The following is a 7,284-nucleotide window of genomic DNA, read 5'->3' as shown; positions in this document are numbered from 1 at the left end:
CTTTCTTTACAAAGTAGAACAATATCAAACATAATCACACAATATAGATTACAAACATTACATGAATCACTCGAAGCACACGAAACACACACGTTGATATGAAACACAACTCACGCTATATACACAATGGAAACACACGCTTTAAGTATAGCACACTTTTATTGAAATCACACGCACGCTATATACACAATGGAAACACACACACACATTTTTGGGAGATTAGAGCCAAGTATCCGAAAAATTTGACCCTAGGGAAATCAGGATCTTATGAAAATGTTTTATGGTTTTGAAAATATCATGCTAGTTTTTAATACTATGCACGTTTTCCGATTTTGATCGAATTTTCTGAATTTTTTTAAAAATGAGTGCGGGTTTCCCGCTATTGGTCAAGCCAATCCCTCCCACGGTACCTAACATTACGAGATGTCGGTAGAAAATAATGTGCTTTAAGAGGATACACATTACGTCCGGACATCATTGACAATTATGAGATAATCATCTAATTCGTTAAATCAATCATGAAGATTGCGGTTTATCAGTCTTAAAAGCTGATATTTTACCTTTCTGGAGGTTATCCTTCCGGGGATCTGATAAACCACTAACATTTTGTGTATACATGGTGCCCCCCCGTTTTACTAGTTAATCTCCCTCATTGAGATAAACTTTGACTACCAGTTTCCCTGTTTGACGTTGAGGCCTGGTAGATTTCCAGTCGATGTCAGTAATGACTTTTCAAGAGTTTTTGTCACCCTACAACTGGTCTGGACTACATCTTCTGAATTGAATCAGTAAGTTTGTCATTCGGAAGACTTTACTTCCTTGAGGATGGAAAAGATACATCCTATTGGTCATATCAAGTGGTCGGACGCAACATTGTCCTTGTTAGGAGAAACAATGAGGACCGTCCTTAGGGTTTTCGATCTGGCGCGAGATCCGGTTTCCGACCACGCTTTACAATCACCGCTCTCTCACGGTTTACACTCGTTTTGGTACAAGTGACCTACAAGTTAGCTTACTAAACTAGTAGGATTTTCATTCAAATAATTGAATGATAGTGCAACTTCAAAGACTATTAATAATTTAAAATGTAAACCAACATTTAATGCGTATAACATGGTTTTTGGACTTTTAATCGTTTTTAAGGCTATTTGAAAATTTTAAAATTTTTATAATAAACGCCTTAATTTTAGTGAAACGAGTTCCCGATAAATTTCTATTCCCCACCCCACACTTGAGATCATGCAAGGCCCTCATTGCATGAAATCAGAAAAAGGATTAAATTTAGAGGGTAAAGCGATAGGGTGATTGTAGAAATTTTCAATTTTTAACCTGCAAATCGTGGAACATGTAGACGGATGCCGCTGAACTTACTGCCAGCATAAGAGCATCGTCCATTCCGCGATTATCATCATACACACATCATAATATCAAATGTCGCTGAACTTAATGCCAGTCTTTGAAGTTCAATCACGCTGCACAAATTAACAAACCACACAATTTATAATGAAAAGAATGGTGTTTTTACAACCACAACCGTTCATAAATCCACACAATTAGCCAGTTATTACAAACCAAATATTGTCTAAAATCACACCACACAAATTAAATTGTCTCAAAATAAAGTACAAAATGATCAAAGGCACGCAGGCCGAGTTATCAAACGGCCAAAAATAATTACCCGAACCATCTCTGTACGGGCGTCCTTGTGGATATTCCTGCTCAAATCTGTTCCGAGCATCCTGCAACGCAGCGTTATTATCATAAATCGGGTGAGGCGGAGGTGGGTTTTGAGGATCCGTGTAATATTGGGGTGTCAGACGTGTCGTCCCATAGTACTGCTCGGGGTTGGAATAAAACAACTCTGAGTTATGGTTATTCCAATCAATACCATAACTCATCCATCCCTGATCGTGAACTTGAGCAATCTGTCGTTGCTCCATTCATTGCTGACTATCCCACATTTGGTTGTTGTGCGTCCTTTGTTCGTTCGGGCTCAACCTCATATTATTAACACTACCAACCAAACTGTCCCAACTTGATTGGGACGGATGCCACGGAACCTGATCACCAACGTTAGTCTGTGCCTCCATTTCCGCCTCTTCTTCCTGCTGCTGTTCTTGCTGCACGCCACTGCCACTTGCGCCACCTGCGCCACCTGCCTCAAAAGGTACCAAATGACCATTTCTATCTTTCATAAGAATTTCAGCATTAATATAAGAAACCTTTTTTAATGGTTTCATAACGTTCGTACACTCCTGTAATCTGCTGAAATCTATGTTAAAATGTCGAGCAAGTCGGGTGATGTAGTGGCCTCCCAGAAGTGGCTTCTGTTGCCGTGTCTCGGTAGCAATGGCCAGGAAATAATTACCGATCAACCCAGGAATGTCGGTATAGCAACCCCGCTTTATTTGGTCCATAATCCATAAATCCAACGTTTTCACTTTCTCGTGACCCTCAACCCTCGCATTAAAAGTGCATGCGATAAGTCTATGAAGCAGTTTATCATCCCGGGCTGCGATTTCGTTGTACCTGTGCCTGCTTGATCTAAACTGTGCAGCCGCATTCGGCCTACAAATCCTTCGCCAATAAGAAATATCACTAAATTCATGCCGGCCAACATAATCGGAGGCCCGCAAGTATTCACCTAACTGGGTATCGGTGAGTTCCTCAAAAATACCCAAAACTCGGCATAGCTCAAAACTACTTATACCCCTGTACTCACCCCCTAAACGAAATCGAAGAAAGTCATTTGACAAATAATCGCTGACATTGTTAAATCGCACAGTTGAGTAGAATTCTTTAAGCAGCACCGGATAAATTGGTTCGTTGATGCTGAAAACTTGCTCCCAAGCGTGGGTGACTACTCTACCGTAGGGGATGGCGAGTAAGTTAGAAACATGGTGGCGCATACCCGCCTCTTCCAATGGGCCCCAGATAAAATACCAAGTGGCATTAATAGGCCTACGGTTTATCGTCTCAAATGTTTCTGCGTAGTCTTCATCATTTTGAACCTGTGTTAACCAAACTCGAGGATCATTTCGATCCTCCTCTTCTTCTTCTCCTGACGATGATGATGAATGATGTTGCTGTTGTGGTGGTTGTCGTGGTGGAGCCAAACCTGCTGTCCTTCCTCTCTTTACCGGTCCTCCTCGGCTTGATTGTCCCTGCAAAACAATAACACCAGACCAAAAGAACATAGAAACCGTTGTATTAATGTTAGCTAAAACATAACAGAGTAGCAAGAGAACTTAATCATTCCATTTCAAGTTCATAAGTATTATGACTCATTTAAGCAAAAGCGTATGTTCACAATTTTAAACCAAAGTCAAATATAGTCAACATAAACCCGTTAATAACTTTTCAAAAATGAAAACACAACTTCACAATGTAGCATCAACTTATGACTCAAGGATTCAAGCATGTTGTGTTATAGGTCATAACATTTAAATTTGCATTCTAATGATATTCATTACAAATCATAACACATTTTTCGCAATTTTAGTTCAAATGACCTATTATAACATCATACATTATGGCATTCCATTCCATCAATTTACTTCAACAGGCCCATACAAATGAAAATCAAGCATGCATACTTCATAAGTTCATTACAATTCAACAATATGCTAAAAAATTCAAGAACATTCAAAAATGACCCGGCCAATTTGACATCAATATCACCAACACAATTAAATACTTCACAAGATTCAATAACATCATACACAAACTCAACATCATGAACTAATCACCCTAAATTCGGATTCAAATTCCACAAACCCTAAAATCATGAACAAACCCTTAAAAGCATGTAATCTTTGCAAAACAAACACATTATGGGCAATTAAACTACTAAGGCATGTTAATCTTAACAATAATCATGCAAATCAAACACCCCACACTTATCCTTCACCAATTTATAGATATAAACATACAATTCAAGTCATTGATAAAGAAAAGTGTAAAAATGGAGTATCCATACCCTAGAAAACATGATTTGAAGTTTGGATTTGAAGAAGAAAACGTGAAATTGAGGTAGAAATTAGGGTTTTTAGAGAGTGTTTCGTGTTTGGCAGAGAGAAATGGATAAAAATGTGTTTTTGTGGTTAAGAAATGGGTTGGATAGGTATTTAAAACGTATTTTTTTTTGAGTCAGTCACTTGGGACGGCGTCTAGCAAAAGAGGACGGCGTCCAGGAATTTAATTGGGGACGGCGTCTAGAAAAAGAGGACGGCGTCCAGGTTTTTAAATGGGGACGGCGTCCAGGAACATGGGACGGCGTCCAAGTCTTTAAATGGGGACGGCGTCCAGGAAAATGGGACGGCGTCCCATTGCACTAAAACTCACTGACCTGTTTTTCTGAGTCGCGCGTGTTTAAAGGCCAAACGTAAATCATTTTGTACCAAACTAAAATTTATCGTGCACACATTTCAAACCTATTTAGAATTGTGAACCATTTTTTAACGAGTCGTTCACCAAACTCATCCTCATTTTGATTTATGCTTTGTTCTTGAAGTTGAGGCTAACCTCATCCTCAATTTCTAGGGGACCATCAACATAGTGTTTGACCCGGTGGCCATTCACTTTAAAAGTATCACCCTTCCAGTTCACCATTTCAATTGTACCATAAGGGTACACCTTTCTAACCACAAATGGTCCCGTCCATTGGGACTTAAGCTTTCCTGGTGATAACTTGAAACGGGAATTGTAAACAAGGACACGATCTCCTTCCATGAATTCTTTTGGATGTTTCAATCTTTTGTCGTGCCATTGTTTGGTTTTTTCTTTGTAAATTAGAGAGTTATCATAGGCTTCGAGCCTCAACTCGTCTAATTCGTTTAGTTGGGTCAAACGTAACCGACCCGCTTCTTGGTAATCCAAATTGCATGCCCTTAGCGCCCAATGCGCTTTGTGTTCAATCTCCAACGGGAGATGGCATGCTTTTCCGTATACCATACGGAAAGGAGTTGTTCCAATTGGTGTTTTGTAGGCCGTGCGAAAGGCCCACAATGCATCGTTTAACTTGATTGACCACTCTTTTGGATTTGCACCAACGGTCTTTTCAAGTATGCGTTTTAATGACCGGTTGGCGTTTTCTACTTGCCCACTTGTCTGGGGATGATAGGATGTTGAAATTTTATGGATTACTTCATATCTCTTCAACACCTTTTCCAATTGCTTATTGCAAAAGTGGGTGCCCCGGTCACTTATAAGAGCTTTTGGCGTGCCAAACCTAGAGAAAAGTTCCATCAAAAAGTTTACCACAACTCGGCCATCATTTGTTGGTAGAGGTTTTGCCTCCGCCCATTTGGAAACATAATCTATGGCAACAAGTATGTATAGGTAAGAATGAGATTTTGGAAAGGGCCCCATAAAGTCAATTCCCCAAACATCGAACACCTCGCATACTTGGATGCTTTGTTGAGGCATTTCATACCGTTTAGTGATTTGACCGGCCCGTTGGCACGCGTCACAAGCCTTACAAACAGTGTAGGCATCTTTGAATATTGTAGGCCAATAGAAACCGGCCTCGTAAACTTTCCTCCCCGTGATTTGGGGACCAAAGTGCCCACCTGTTGGACCAAGGTGACAGTCAAGCAGAATTTCAGTGCATTCTTTCCCCGAAACACACCGATGAACAATTCCATCCGCACATCGCCTAAATAGATAAGGGTCTTCCCAAAAATAGTATTTTAGGTCACTAAAGAATTTCTTTCTTTTCTGATGTGACCAACCGGTTTCTAGGAATCCACCCGCAAGATAGTTGGCTATGTCTACAAACCATGGATCATCAATTTTCTCAATCTTCATGAGATTTTCGTCTGGAAAGTTATCTTGGATAACAGTCTCATGGAGAACCCCAAGATTCGGGTTCTCAAGTCGAGAAAGGTGGTCGGCAGCTAGGTTTTCGGCCCCCTTTTTGTCTTTAATATCGATGTCGAATTCTTGCAAAAGCAAGACCCAACGTATTAACCGGGGTTTAGCATCTTGCTTAGCAAGCAAGTACTTCAATGCCGAGTGGTCTGTATAGACAACCGTCTTTGCTAGTACCAAATAGGATCGGAATTTATCAAACGAAAAGACGATTGCCAGGAGTTCCTTCTCGGTGGTAGTGTAATTAAGTTGGGCTCCTTGCAATGTCTTGCTAGCATAATAAATGGGCTTGAAATGTTTTTCAATTCTTTGCCCCAAGACGGCACCAATAGCAAAGTCACTAGCGTCACACATAAGTTCGAATGGTATTGACCAATTCGGTGATATGAGAATGGGTGATTGTGTGAGCTTTGCTTTAAGTAGGTTAAAGGCGGTAAGACACTCGTCCGTAAAGACAAATGGAGCATCTTTCTCAAGAAGTTTGTTCATGGGGGTTGCAATTTTGGAAAAATCTTTAATGAACCGCCGGTAAAAACCGGCGTGCCCCAGAAAACTTCTTACGCCTTTTACATTTGACGGTGGTGGTAATTTGGCTATGACTTCCACTTTAGCTCTATCCACCTCCAGACCTGCACAAGAAATTTTATGACCCAATACAATGCCCTCTTTTACCATAAAATGGCATTTTTCCCAGTTTAGCACAAGATTTGATTCTTCACACCTAATCAACATACGCTCAAGATTATGAAGACATGAGTCAAAAGAATCACCGAAGACTGAAAAGTCATCCATGAATACTTCCATAAAGTCTTCAATCATATCATGAAAAATAGCTACCATACACCTTTGAAAGGTAGCAAGAGCATTGCATAAACCAAAGGGCATACGTCGATAGGAGAAAGTACCATAAGGGCATGTAAAGGTCGTTTTCTCTTGGTCCTCTGGTGCTATAGGGATTTGGAAATATCCCGAGAAACCGTCAAGAAAACAATAAAAGTTCTTTCCTGCCAACCTTTCCAACATTTGATCAATGTAAGGAAGAGGAAAATGGTCTTTTCGGGTAGCATCATTTAATTTTCTGTAATCAATACATACCCTCCAACCCGTGATAGTCCTGGTAGAAATTAATTGGTCGTCTTCATTTGTGACAACGGTCATGCCACCCTTTTTGGGCACGCATTGGACCGGACTCACCCAAGGGCTATCCGAAATTGGATAAATGAGACCTGCATCTAGGAGTTTGACAATCTCCTTTTTAACGACTTCTTGCATATTAGGGTTCAGTCGCCTTTGTCTTTGTACACATGGCTTATAGTTATCTTCCATTAATATCTTACGTGTATAATAAGAGGGACTTATACCCTTGATGTCATGAATTTTCCATGCTAGAGCCGGTTTATGGGCTTTTAACAT

The sequence above is a fragment of the Rutidosis leptorrhynchoides genome, chromosome 3, assembly GCF_046630445.1.
Source record: "Rutidosis leptorrhynchoides isolate AG116_Rl617_1_P2 chromosome 3, CSIRO_AGI_Rlap_v1, whole genome shotgun sequence".
Classification (NCBI taxonomy): Eukaryota; Viridiplantae; Streptophyta; class Magnoliopsida; order Asterales; family Asteraceae; genus Rutidosis; species Rutidosis leptorrhynchoides.
The sequence above is the reverse complement of the archived record's forward strand: the minus strand, read 5'-3'. Positions refer to the sequence as shown.